This window comes from Uranotaenia lowii, chromosome 3 (genome assembly GCF_029784155.1).
Source record: "Uranotaenia lowii strain MFRU-FL chromosome 3, ASM2978415v1, whole genome shotgun sequence".
In the NCBI taxonomy this organism is placed as follows: domain Eukaryota; kingdom Metazoa; phylum Arthropoda; class Insecta; order Diptera; family Culicidae; genus Uranotaenia; species Uranotaenia lowii.
In genome coordinates, this window is record NC_073693.1 from 52,473,749 (window position 1) to 52,489,212 (window position 15,464).

Consider the following 15,464-nt stretch of genomic DNA (forward strand, 5'->3'; position numbering starts at 1 on the left):
AAAACAAGACCATGGACTCCGAAATTTACAAGGAGGAATGCCTGAAAAACTTTTTTTTTTTCGTACATTAGATCTCACAAAGGACTAGTTAAGTTTTCGCCAGATTTGGCAAGCTGCCACTACAGCTAGGAGGTTCTACAGTGGTATTGGGCCAACGGGTGGATTTTGTCGAAAAGGACATCAACCCACCCAACTGCCCTCAATTCCACCCTATCGAAAAATTTTGGGCGATTGTCAAGCAGAAGATGAAGAAGAATGGTAGGACGACTCGGAAAGCAACAGAGATGAAGAGATTGTGGAACAAAATGGCCGCTGAGGTCAGTGAATAGGGTGTTCAAATTATAATGAGTGATACTCAACCAAAAGTTCGAAAATTCATCAAAACAACATCGGAATAATTTTTTTATTATTTTTCCTTTAAAGTGCAATAAAAGCCCTACATTTCAAGTACAAAACATTTTTATTTCGTTTACATAGCTCCGAGATGCGTCCAGATTTGTAGTAATCCATGCTTTAGAAGGACTGGCAAATTGAATATACATATGTATGTACCTATTTGGACTGTGGCCATTCAAAATGACTAGTAAAGGGAAAAATTTTTATTACATATTATTTGGAACTTTTTTCTATAATATTTTTATTATAAAATGGAAATATTTTACACCATGGGTGCACGGAATCACCTCAGTTTTGTGCAGATGACGAATGCGTGTATGTCATAAAATGATTATTTCAAATAATTTTCAAAAAATTAAAACACATTATCAATCTTATTAGAAAATCATGTTAAATGGTTATGGGTTTTGAATATGGGTGCACGGTTTCACTTCAATTTTGTTGTAGTATATATTTGCTAGCACCCATCCCTCTGAAGTTTTTCAACATGTTGCTTAAAAATAATACCTGATATTGTAGGTTTCAAAGCATAATTTTTCTATAAGTAGAGCAATTTACCATGTCTGCACGGATTCACCGCCATTAATCCAAAATCAACTTTTTTTTGCATGCTGAAGGTAAAGAATAAAGGCTTTTATAGAATCAAAAGAAAATTTGTGTTATATACATTGTTTTTTACTATGGGTGAACGAATTCAGCGCATTTTCATTGAATATTGGACTTTTTGCAAATTTTTAAAAAAGCATTTTGACAAATTTTAACCAAACCAAAGTCGAAACCATGTCTTTCATGTTGAGACATAACGATTTAAATAACGATTTTTATTTTTAGTTCCGTTTTTTTTCCATTCCTGGAAAAGAAATATTTCAATTATATCTTGAAATACCAAATTTATTATTTAAAAACAGGTTGATAAGATGGTAATTGAATCAACATCATAGAAATTCGAGAACGGTTACCATGGACCGAGTAAATTTTAGGAGTTATGTGCATCAAGTTATGTCATGCGACGGAAAACAGTGGAAATAAAAATAATGAATCAACATTGTTAAATTTAACGTTGATTTGTTTTTCCTAAATATTTTTTCAAATGGCCCATATTGCATTTCAAATACCTATCATATCTGACTCAGAAATATTTGGTGTTCTGAAGCAGGTTGAAAACTATTTCACTCTATATAATTTACAACGGCTAATTTGAAACTATTCCGTGCACCCATGTTGAAATATCTTAGCGCCGATGTGGTCTAACAGATAGGCTAGCTCGAGTCTGTTCTTGGTATGCCAGGAGTACTGGGTTCGATTCTCGGTATCTGTAAAAAACGACAGGTAAGATGTGTTTTCTCTTATAACTGACTGTATAATAAGAATGTTCAATCAGTTGCCAGCTGGCCAGGTATATACACGGGTGCCGGAATACCTGTAAGTAAACTTGCATTGGAAATTTGTGTTTGTCCGGTTTACATGTTTGCATGTGATCACATTCTGAGACAGAAACTGCGGAGAATCCGTGCACCCATGGTGGATAACCAACATATAAAAAATATTCCGTACACCCATATTGAAATATCATTTAAATTATTCAGTTTCATAGGTTGTGTCTTCAAATTTTAATCAATGAGTACACATTTCATAATTATTTTACTCATATTAGTTTAGTATAAAACATATTTATCACCTAAAACTACTCAATTAATCGAATGGATATGTATAAAATCTAACATAACTTTTACAAATCTTGATGAAGTTTTGCCAAATTTTGACAGAAAGTTTAATTATAGCTGAACTACAAAACAAACCAAAAAAATGGGAATAAAGTGCTTGAAGCGCCACACAGTGGTCAATCCGAGAACTTTTCTACAAATCTCCATGACTTCGCATCGAAAATCAATAATTTCATAACGAATGACACACTTCTGCCCACCATAAATCAACTAGAACTCATTGTCTTGAATGTAGATTGCAAATGAAATCAAAAGCAATCGAAAAAAATTTATCTTATTTGAGTTATAGGGTTGAGAATTTTTCTTGAAATTTTTCTCGCTTATTAAAAGAGCTAGTGAAATAAAAATACACAGTTTTGTAGAGATTCAAAATTCATGAAAAGTCGTATTTTTTGCGAATTTTTAAAGTGAAGTATTTAGAAGATATTCAACAAACGAAGTGTCCAACCATTCATTTTGACTGGTGCGATCTTCCTAGTGTTGACACGTGCGTCGCCACGCTCAATTGGGTAATTTCACTAGCCGGGCCCAAAGAAATTCTCGGAGAGAGAAAGAGAAGAGGCTAAACTGAGCGGCAAACTTAAGTAGGGGGAAGTGTTCCTAAATGCGCATGTTGGGTAACATGCGCATACAGCCAATTGACGATATGGCTGGAGATTCATCATATATTATCAGTGCAGTTTGAGGGTAATACACTTTTAACACATGGCATGAAGAAATTAAATTGTTATATAAAGTCGAAAAAATTTAAAAATTTATACAAGATTTTTGTCAGTTTTGTTAGAATATATTGAACTTTAATTATCGTGCGTACAGATTCTGTGAACAAAAATTTTAACGGTTTTTCTTTCTTATTCATCTGGAAATCGGAAATTCAACAAATTGAAGCTTTTGTCAAAGTTGTAAATGATAGAATATTGGAATAAGAGACAGGTTCTGAATGCCCATATCAAGGCAGGTTAAATGCCTATATCAAGAAAAGTAGATTAGTCTTATAAATTTTTTACTTTTTATCATTGAAACATTAAATCTACACTCAAATAACGATCTTACAGCGAAAAAAGAAGAACTTCATACTGAACCGATAAAAATACGATATGAACAAAATATTACCATGAAATTTGGCCATGTGGCATACTTAACTATGTTTCATGTAAAAGAACTAGTGATATCTAGTGATTTCACCAAAATTTCAGCCTTGACGTATGCCTAACATCCGTTTCTACCATTTTCAATTAAATAATATCAAAATAATGCAAGTGTTAATGAAATATAGCTAAAATCATAAATATGAGCATTTAGCCCGCCATTTTCGGAAATCGGCTATTTTGACTTCTTTTATTATAAAATTATTTTCACAAAAACTGTAAGAGATTTTAACAGAAAAATTGCTCTAACGTATATAAAACAGATGTCCGCTCATGTGCATATAGTTTTCAGACTCCTATCTATTGGAATATGGGAGAAAATGAGTGCTTTCCTTAATATGCGCATATAGCCCGCCTCTCCCCTAAGAGAGCGTCACACGTGTTTGATGTGATGGGGCTTCCGGGAAATACACCCGTCACCTGAATATGGGTCTCATGGCGACGAACTTGGATTTCCGGAACTACGACGTCGCGACACAGCAGTAACAGACACATATCACGGTTAGTGAAACAATTACACGCCACACAAGACACAGAACATTATTTTATAAACACAGACAACACTCCACAAGAAAACGTTGGTAAAAAGCACAAAATAACATGAAAATTCCGGGTTCTTGTATTTCATCCGTAAAGTCGTTGGTTACCCAGAGCAAGCCGGCCCTGAGGTTCCGTACTCTGAGGGGACGTTGCCTTGGCTGGTCTAGCCGCTGCTTTTATATCCGTAACAAATAGAACACAATCGAACGAAGAGATCCACAATATTCCTTTCGCGTGCAAGATAATTTGTATCCAGTCACTATCGCGGAACTCTGATTCAAAATCTGGCAAGGTTCGCCAATGTGATATTCCGTCTCAAGTCTCAGGATACGACAATCATCCATCTCCACACTTAGAGCATCAGTACCGGTAAGCGCTATCCCAGGCACTTTAGCACCTATCAAATCAGGAGCTGGTCGGTATTCATATTTGACTCCTGGCTCGCATTTTTACACCCAGGAGCAAGATAACACCTGGTTTGAAACCTTGCGGTGCGCTGTCGAAGTGTCAAAATGGAGTGTTATTATAGCTTTGACACCTGACCGCTGCTGATACTCTTATAATCTCCTTTACTCTACACTGTCATCATACGTAAGTAACTTACATGCTAGAATCAAACCAATATTCAATGTCCCACAACTACTATTTAGGTGATTTAATTATTTTTATCCGAGGCTCATTTTGAAGTAAATACAAGTTAGGGTAATGCAATTAAAATTTTCCGATGACACTAAGGTCTAAAACGCATCGTTTTGGCGTAAATAATTCTGATCACCTTTTTGTATATTTAAAGGGATGAATAACGCGAATTCCCAGAAAAACCAAAAAACAAAAAAACCTTTTTGTATCGTTTTCCCTTGTGTGCATCGTCGTGTAAAGGGTTAGATAAGCCTAACTATCTATTTCTAATTTCTTCCTTAGAAAATTGAAAAAGTTATGTGCATGTTTTTACGAAAAAAAAAAATTAAACTGAAATACTTATCTCGAAAATTTAAAATGAACAGAATTAGAAATTTGAAAATTGGAAGACACTCGGCACAAATTGTCTGATGATAAAAAAATCCCCTTATCTTACCAGAATTAATATGATAGCATATGATAACAGTTATCTATCCCAAATTCTACAGAACTAAATTTTTGAAAAAGTCAGAATACTTCATGTATCCAGCTCTAGCCAGAGATATCTCATTTGACCGCTCGCGGTATGTTTAGAGTTAATACGTCAAGACTATCAAAATCACCTTTGCTAGAGGAAAGAAGTACCTACTTAGCATTTTTAGATTCTAAGCTTTCTAGTTAGTTAACACAATCCAATGCCACATTGTATAAGTTGTAATAAGATAAATTCTAAACTGATCGCGATCCCGAGATGGGCCAACACTGGGCCTAGCTGGACCTCCCACATTGAAGTTATACTCATTCAACACAAGATTTGTTGATTGGAAAATTGATATTGACAGGAGCGCACAATCGAGCCAAAACTTCGAATACATTATCATAACTCCCAATTTTTTTTTGTTTCGAATTGGCAATCATTTCTCCAACAAAATATGCAACCACGAATAAAAATTCTCGCATCATTTTGATTACATTTTCTTTTCCTTTTATCGTGCACATCCGGAGAAAGAGTTCCCCAATATCGGACCCCCAACAAGGGCGCTTTCAAGAGAGCGCGAGTTCCTTCGCTCGAGGCCATGTCATGCCATTCCATCCATGTGCCAGTGCCACGCCGGAGTCGAACCTTTCTCCGTCGAAGATCATCCCTCGTCGTCGAAACCAGCAACTCCAGCTGCAAGAGGGGTGGAAAAAAGCTTTCAGATTCAGTATTGCCCTGGCAGTGCAACGGATCGGTCACTTTTCCCCTTAGCTAAAAAGAAAAAGCTTACGCGCGAACGCGATCGTTTACGCTTTAAAAGTGCGCCGCGAAAAAGTCTTATCAATCTCAACGAAGCACGGTGTGAATCGAAAAATCTTTCCCGACCGGATTTGCTCAAGTGAAATTGTGAGTAATGTGTGTGGTAATAAAAGCATTGACATAATTGCAATTAAACTGAAGCACGGTTCTTGGGGGATCCTAGGAGAAAAAAAAACATAAAATAAAAACAAAATTGTCAGCCACCACGAGAAGGAGACAGTTCAGCCTTCAGGTGGACGTTCGGTTTTTGTTTTCGAGGGAGAAATTGACGGCATCACCTATGAAACCCGTTTGGATTCCGGTTTCTTTCGAGAGGAACTTTTTTTTTCCTTTAGCAGTTTTGGTTTTGTTTGGGGAGGCGTGACGTGAATTTTGTGTTGCGCCATCCGAGGAAGAGTTGAGGAGGCAGAAAATTCGACCTGGGATGCCAAACGGATACTGTCGATATTTCGAACTATGTCTGTAACTAGGTGAATGGGGTTGAAGAGATTGGTGCAACAAGATGGATTGGTCAATGAATCTAAACAGCTGGAGGTTGTAGGCCGTTACTAAACACATCAACTGAGCGTATCATTTGCAGAGAAATAATACAAAGTTATTAAATGATATCTCAATTACTGTGGTTTGAACTCATCTGAAAAAGGCAGAGGAGCCATAACATCCCTCTTTATTCTCAAATTATCATCATCAATCATCATGAAAATTAAAAACTCGAAGAAAAAAATACTCGAAGAAAAACAAACTTTGATAGAGATTTAAGTTCATGAATTGCAACTCTGAACACGTTTGAATCCACATTTAATCTAAACAAGCTAAGATTTTTTTTCGGAAATATCGCTTAATAATAAATTTTAAAGTAGAAATGTGACTTTTTGAAAAAAAAAACCAATCTTTTCTTTAGAATACTTTTAAAAAAATGTAAAGTTTCAATCGATTTTTCATTCACTGGTGAGATGTACTGTATTGTGAAATGCAGCTTTCAAAATTCACTTTACGAATGAGAATGACCCAACACATGAAGGCATGTTTGTGAACCAAAATGTGAAAGGTTGGTTATATAATCATTATATTGATGGATAACAGGGATAAAAGGGATTGCAATTGTTGTGTTGGAAAAATTACGACGTTAACTTAAACCGCTCACCCAGTTATAGTTAAATAACACAGAAGAACAGCATTGTTGAGGCTTTTTTTTCTAGAAACTGACTTTAGAAGAATTTGACCCTGAATTCTAATTCTACTTAAAAAACGCACAATATTATCTAAAAAAAAACTTGATTTTAAATCAATTCACTTCTCATAACACAGGGGAACATCATTTTTGGTGCCTATGTTTCAATAACTGATTTTGGAAGATTTTGGCGTCCTGAATTTCAAACATTTGTCAGATTTTGTCCATCACCTCTAGTTTTGATGCTAAGGCATGTGGAAATTTTAAAATAGGTCATTTTTTGAAAAAAATCAATTATGATCACCGATAAACTACTAAAAGCTGATTTTGAATCAATTAACTATCCTTCATTGAATTAAGGATTCAGAACTTGTCTGGGTATTCTTCTTTCAGACATCCAACGCTTTAAAAAATATAAATTTTACAATTTTTTGGAATTCTAATGGATAAGAATACAAACTTTTTCTTATATCATTCAAGAAAGTCGTTGAATGTTTGATATTCAAGATTTTAACTCATTTAAAAACTTTTTAAATAGAAGACTGTGAAACTATTGGACTTAGAGCAAGTTCACTGGTGTTGGGAAAAAGTGGTAGAAATTTTGTCGCTTTTTGGACATTTAGAAAAATTTTGCCATGCAAAAACATTTTCAAGATCTGTGGCTTTCTAGTTATTTTACAACACGTGTTGTATTTTCGCGTGCTGTGATGCAAAATTACAATATTTCTATCACATACGGCTGAAATAGAAACAGTGTTGTAAAAAAATAAAACGCCCCAAGATCATTTTTGCAAGGTAAAATTTTCAAAATGTCAAAATTTCTACCACTTTTTCCCAACACCAGTGAACTTGCTCTTATGGTATAAAAAAATATCAAGATTCAATCAGCCGAAGAAGTGAAGTAGGCTTTGACGGAACAGGACGAAGATTTTATTTACGCGTGTGTCAAAACCGTTGTCCTGAGAAAAATTTTATTTTCAAAATGTTCATTCAGTGATGTTTTGAAGATCTAATATAAGGACGTGCAGGGACCGAACAATAATGTGGCTGGGGTGAATTTTTTGTCTAACCTTATCAAGATATGTTATAGAGAAAAAATCAAAGCTTGGAAGTACTCCTAGTTTATATGATTCAATACAAGCAATAAACGAATCACTGAAGGATGAGCATCGAAGCTAAGTATCTTCTTTTTACATTATTCAATACATAAGTGATAAGATTTAATAGCAAAATACACAGTTTCTGTGATGGCTTCAAAAACGTTCAAGTTAAGAGGGCATTTGTGCCCAAAATTACATTTTTGCTCAGTCACAGATTTAAAATTCTGTTTTTCACCACTGATGCTGCTTTAATAGGGCGTAATGAATTCTATCACAAAAAGTCCTTTTTTCAATATTTTTTAAAGTCTTTCATTTTAAAGTTTTTCATTTTTCATAAGAGTAAACATTTTGTTCGATAGTTTTCAAGAAAAACTTATAAAATAAAATCACCATTATTTTGTAGTTCTTGTTTGAAATTTGTTAATTTTTAATCAAGGCCGGATTAACGGGGGGGCAATTGCCCCGGGTCCCCCGGCTCAGGGGGGCCCCCCGAGGGAAAAAGTTTTAACATTACTTTAATCATACTACTTCAATTTCTTCAAATCTATGAAAAGAATTTAAGACTAGATATTCGGAATGAAAACTTGAAATTAACCAACTAAAGAGGCCCCAGGGAAATAATATCTTGAATAGTTTTTTCTTGCATAAGTAAGTAGTAAAGGAGTTCTCGCGAATTTTGCGGGCTGAAAATATCAAAATATTGGTATTGAAATTAAAAATTTCAACTCAAAATCTGTCCAAAAATAATGTTAACTGAATTCCTAAATTAATCAACATAAATTAGGAAGAATATGAGGCAAACATCTCAAACTTTCATTTTTTTCCATCCGAACATGTCAGTCAGGATATTCTGTACAAAAAAGTTAAAATAAAGAAAAATATCTCCACATTTTCATTACATATAAACGTCTTGCACAATAAAATTGTTTATTTTTACGTTAACTTTCCAAGAAACGATTACTGCACTAAAATAGCAGCAAATTTCGTCAAAACTGGCTTCAGTGCTAAAAAATAACAGAGAAGCTTTAAGATAATCATTTCAGAATTTTACGCGGGCAGTGTCCGGGTTGATATCGGGTATTTTTATGACTTTTCACTTTTCAATCATTACTATTGAAATTTATTACGGCCCCCTTCCCTACTAATCTAGTGAAACGAATACACTCGGCACATTGAAACTAGTAAAAGTAAAAGGCCTTTAATAAACTAGTTGTTAAATAAAAAAAAACTATTGAAATTTACGTTGGTTTTTAAAATCTAAACCCTTTTCCCTACCTATTTTTAAAAATAAAATCTAAAAAAAGAACTGTAGTTGCTTAAATTGGACCAATCGACAGTACAATCCCAATTTCTGTCTTAGACTTGAAATTCGTATGGAAACATTTTCAACAGATTTGACAGTAGTAAATATCCTGAATTCAGCATATCATTTTCCAAATGATCATTCTATAATTATAATAAATACGATCTCACAGTTGAGTTGGTAATATCATTGAGTGACTCTCTTAACATGAATATTTCTATGTTTTTAATCTTACATTTTTCAAATTCAATTCATTGAGATTTTCAAGCCTTATGCTGTTTCTTCACTTACTGAAGTTCAGTTTCATAGTTTTTCTGAATTTTTAGAACTCGGGTTCTTTGTTTAAGATACTAAAATCATTCTGTGTTTAATCTCTATAGAAAAATTGCCCCGGGCCCCCCGATGACTTAATCCGGCCCTGCTTTTAATTCATACATAGGTTAAAAAAACGCGTTGGTTTATGCACTCTAAACTAAGGTTGCCAGATTAAACCTGCAAATTCCTGGCATTTTAGACAAATAATCAGGGCAATATCCGAGCAAATTTGGTCAACACTCAGAAAAATACAAAAATCAAGAATAAAAATAGAATTTTTTTTGTTAAAACTAATAAGTAGATTCAAATCGTATTTTAAACTTTCAAAAAACTATTCATCATTATTTTTAACATTTTTAAACTGTGACCCAAAGATGGGTCTTGACTCAAACATTCAGTCAGCGAAACTTTTTTTGTAGAGAAATGAATCCAACTTAGATGAAATTTCAGGGACTAGATAAGGGAAAATTGATGTTGAAAAACATGCGAAAAAAATTCGCCTTGTCTCCCGGTGAGACTTGAACCCACATCTTGCGCCTCTCCGGGGCCCATGTATTAACATTCTACTACAGGAGACCAACCTGGCGTATGAATATTATACTGGTTGAGTGTCGATGTCTATCGGAATGAAGTGAATAGTTCTCCCATGTGATCATAATCATTTTTCCTGGTCTATTTCTATTCCCATCTTTTCATCTTACGGTAGTTGGACTCAAATTTGGATATTTTAGGCACGGTAAGATTTGCATTGCCTTCTCATATACTGCACGGGTTGTCAGTTATGATGAGAAATGATGCGTTTGCCGTATTTGGATATCCAACCAAATTCGGTGTTTGGCACCGCCTTATTTTCTATTTTTAAACTGTGACCCAAAGATGGGTCTTGACTCAAACATTCAGTCAGCGAAACTTTTTTTGTAGAGAAATGAATCCAACTTAGATGAAATTTCAGGGACTAGATAAGGGAAAATTGATGTTGAAAAACATGCGAAAAAAACATGCGAATTGGTCGGAAAATTAAGTTTTGGACGCAAAAAAAATCCCGACACGATTTTTTTTTGATTTGGCAAGTAATGTCAATTAATCCGGACAAAATCCGAGTATTTTTCATTGAAATCCGGTCAAACGGGCTGCACCTAGAGTGTCCTACTCGGGATTTCCCGGTCGGAAATTTCCGGGAATTAGAAAAATTCTAAAATTCCGGAATCCCGGGAAACGCCTAAAAAATCCCGGGAATTCCCGAAGCCAGTAAAATTTGCTAAATTACTACAAATTTACACGATCTCAATTGGAAAATAAATGAATCAGATTGATCAAGCAAAATGATTGTTACGGCCACGATTCCCTCTGGCTGCCCTAATAATTGAAACCTAAACAAATCATGGTACTGGGAGCCCGGCGAAGAAAGAGGAAAACGTCAACACCTCTAAAAACAATATGGGATAGAATCTCGGGAAGCATGTGGATGAATTGTTAAACACGTTATATTATATCGGTTGAAGGATTATTTGATTATACTATTTAATTGGAAACTAAGGCACTAAATTGTAAGTGAATTGAAAGCCATTGATAAAACCTATCTAAAATTAATAAATTTTCTAGCTTTAAAGCTGTTCATACTGCTACGGGAAAGTGTTTTTTGTCCGACCGAATCACATAACCTTGTCACGACGTCGAGCCGTGACAATGATAGTTCTACAACTGACCATACTGACTGGACACTCGATTTCGTTTGTTGGATAATTTTTCCAACAGTACACAAAGTCGATTCCAGAGTGCGCATCGATCGATTTGAAGAAATGCTATCTCAGTTAGAAAGTGCCACCCAATTTTCAAAAAAAAAAAGGCAATTTCTAAAGTTAAATCGGGCTAAACAGGTACATTTTTCCTACAGGGCAATTTTTTTTTGTCATATTTTGTAGGTTTACAATACTGACACCACCTACCGTGGTATTGCAAACCTGCAAAATAAAAAAAAATTTACCAGAAAATGGTCGAATTTTTGTTCTCAGTGTGATCAGTGGTTCTACCTTGATGTCTTAGTCTTAAGTATTTTTTTTGTCTTAAATCTGGTTAATACATTGAATTCGAAAAAAAAATGTTTTTCCAATCGAAAACTTAGTGTAACAGTGAAAAACGACAAAAAGACTCTAAAACCAAAAAAATCCAATAATGAAACACTACGGAAAGAATCTGAATGTTCTATTTCGCAACATTCATCATTTAGGGCTGTCCCAACGGTGTATGCAAAACACGTTTTTCGACCACGCTAAAACAGTCCGTCCGGCACCGGTGGCGTAAATTGCTGTTTTAGCACAGTTATCGATTTCAAAATTCCCAACAGTTATACGCCTTTGTTCCAAATTCATGCACATTTGGAACAGGATTTCAAAATATACGACAGACCGATTTAGTTCACGGTGAGAAAATTTTAGCCAACAATGATTTCTTTCACACATGTTTGGGTAACATTGGGTGTGATAATAGTTTTTTTTTTGAGATATTATTTGAATGTTTTTTTTCGCTTCAACCAGCCTATACGTTACATAAATTGAGAAAATATGCTGATAAAAACCATATCAAGTATAAATAATAGATGTCACATTATTCTCGATTTAATATAATTAAATAAAAAGCTTTTCATTTGGGCTCGACGAATTGTGAATCCAGTCAGCGTTCTAAAATTTGAAAAAAATAAACGAAAAGAAAAAAATTTCAATCATTTTTCGATGAGGTAAAATAAATGTTTATTGTTTGTTCTATAATTTTTGTTTTATTTGAGATATTGAGAGATTTTTAGTTTCGTGTAGATTGTTCGGAGTTTTCGTCAATATCAGCATATTTTTCTGTATCCATACATAAATTTACAAAGGGGCCGTTCAGATATCACGTGGACAGAAAAATTAGATTTTTGACCCCCTCCTCTCCCTTCGTGGGCAAGCGTGGACATTTGGCAAACCCCTACCCCCCTCCCCGGATGTCCACGTGGACAGATTTGGAAAAGTGTTTATTTTAAATACCTATAATTTGACAGTTAGAAAACACCACTTTTTGCCTTTTTGTTATAAAAATGGCTGATTTTGTAAAACCGAATAAGAATTTACTGATATAATAAAAATTTAAACTTGTTAGTTATCATATTTATCACTTGCTTTTAAGTAGCTACTTTTTGTTTAAACTCAAACTGGAAAGGTATGCCATTTTAAGATTTTCTTTTAAACATCTGAATATTAATTCACCTTTAGAAAATATTTTGAAAGTAAATTTGTCCACATGGACATGACCCAAACCCCAACCCCCCTCTCCGTGGACAAGCGTGGACATTTCCATACCCCCCTTCCTCCTCCTAAGTTGTCCACGTGGTATGTGAACGGCCCCAAAGTGAAACAAGTTTTTGTCAAACAAAAATGTCGACAAATCAAAGGAAAATTTCCTTTGACTTTGGGATAATTTTCTCATTTCCTTTATCAATGTCAGCAATAACTTGAAAAAAATATTGCTTTTCATTTCATTTTAACAAAACCTTATTCCATTGATTCAAAGCAATTTGATTGAATTAATTGAAGAATTGTTTCAATTGACCTTTTTTCCTCGTTGTGTAGTAATTTTTGCTTTTAAATTATTGAAATCCTGGTAGAATAGTTGAAATCATTGTTCTGTCAAAAAGAATATTCGTGGAATTAATTTTAAGACAATTAACCGTGAAACTCAAAACTTATGCAATTTTTCTTATAAAATGGGTTTTTTCTTCTCAATTATTGAGTGTCTGCAATGAAAGTGTTTCCGTTTTAAATTTGCTCCTACACCGGTGGGGAGTGGGTGTTTTAGCCGATTCTAAAATTTCAAATTGTATACTTAAACCCTATACTTAACTGGTATACTTAAAACCAATATTTACGCCTGAACCGTTGCAGGTGCTCTTAGAACTTCCGTTTCGGATACTGTTGACAGTAGCAAAATCATCAGCAAAAAATTACATATTGTTATACAAATGGATAGTTATCTGAAAATTTACAATATTTGATGAATAACCTGAAGTCTAGCTAACTAACATCTATCGATAGTGAGAAATCTTTCTCAATAATTTCAAATTTTTGCAGCTAGAATCAGACCAGTTTTTCGGTTAAAGTACTTTGTTTGTGGATCTTTGGTTTGTTTATTGAATTTTCTAGGCCTGAAAAAAGTTTTGCAATACTAAATACTACCTTAAATTTAAAAATACCATATTGGTAAGAATTCGTACGCAGTAGAGGGTTAAGATATTCATGTTGAAATATTCTTTTCAATTTTTCCCGGGATCCCGAGAATTCCCGGAAAATAGATAGCCAGATTTCACGATTCCCGGGAACGCTTAAATGGCCGGGAAATGGACACTCAAGTCCAACAGCGTGCACCGGACTCTTCCATATCTTGTATAAAATATCCGTGCAAACCCGTATAAAAGCGGGCAATCTAGCAAGCTACATCTAAACCCTTTTTTCCAAAATCTAATTTAAAAAAACTGTAGCTGCTTAAATTGAATCAATCGGTAATACTGAGTTTCTCTATTGAATTTCCGTTATAATTGTCAAAGAAATGAAATTCGCGTTGAAACATTTTCAAGTGATTAAACCGAAGTTTAAGGTGCTTCTTTTTGAGAATAGTTCTCTACTGAAATAAAAGCCTTGAATTCATCTAATCATTTTCCAATCAACCACTCTCAAATTATTGTCATAAAATAAACGGTCTCAGAGTTGGATTGCTAATTTCTTCCAGTAATTCTCTAAACATGAACTTTTCTATGTTTTTAATCTTATCCTTTTCTAGATTTCATTCAATGAAATTTTCAGTCTTGTGTTGTTTCTTCACCAATTGAAGTTCAGTATCATGGTTTTTCTTACTTTTGAGAACTCGTGATTTTTGTTTAAGGTATTAAACTCATTTGTATTCCTTCCTTATTTTTTTCCAATGATAACTGATTCTGTGTTTTGAACATACATTTATGTTTTCAAATGTAACTTTTGTCTCATTATATAGAGAATTTGACTAAATTTTCTGTTTTTTTATTTAATGAAAATTTTATTCTTAATTTTAAATTGTAATCCGCTTTAGATTTTGAACATTAGGTAAAAATGATTTTATTTTGTGTTATAAAGATTTAAAATTGAAATAAATATATCGATTATGAACTATAAATTTAGCAATCTTTGCTTTTAATCTGATTGTTACCTTTATTCTCATTTTTGTATGTGAATTCCATTGATTTGATTTGAATTCATAATTTTTTTTTTTTTTTGTCTTTATTTAAGAGGTTTTCAGCCACAGGCTGGTTCACCTCTGGAATTCATAATTTTGATTAAGACACTGAATTGTGGTTTTAAATAAAACCTGTTTCTTAAACCGTTATATTAGACTGAGTCAATTTGGGGTCAACCCTGGGGTTTTCAAAGCTTCGTTTTGGTTCAATCTCATCCATGGTTTTTTTACAGAATTTAGAATAAACGTTTACATGAGTAAATTTGAGCTTTTATGTTTGTTTAGGAAAATTGAATATTTTGTTCTGAAAAACCAACATAAATAATTTTTGTTTTTTTTTTGCTGCTAACGGGTTTTGTGCCAATTTATAAATGCTTTAAAGGAACTTTGTCGAAGACTGTGACTCCGTATTTGTAAGGCAAAAAAGTTATTAGCTGCCGAATAAGAGTATGTGTTTTGGCATTGAAAATCAATTGATCCAACTGACATCACTGCTTGTGCCTATCGAAGTTTTCCTTGAAAAGTAGTCATGTAGAACTTAATATGATGTTGAACTTACACTGAAATTATCGTAGAAATTCATTCAAAAACTTCAAATTGTGATTGATTACTTTTAT

At 33.9% G+C, this 15,464-nt stretch overlaps 1 protein-coding gene across 1 annotated transcript in view; it reads left to right on the plus strand.

The window, feature by feature from the left end:
- The first annotated feature begins 5,604 nt into the window (after nt 1–5,604).
- LOC129755013 (uncharacterized) overlaps nt 5,605–15,464 on the plus strand; it is a 43,413-nt gene continuing 33,553 nt past the window's right edge. The window contains exon 1 of the mRNA XM_055751310.1: nt 5,605–5,810. The gene's annotated coding sequence lies outside the window, so the exon portion shown is untranslated. The remainder of the gene's footprint in view (nt 5,811–15,464) is intronic.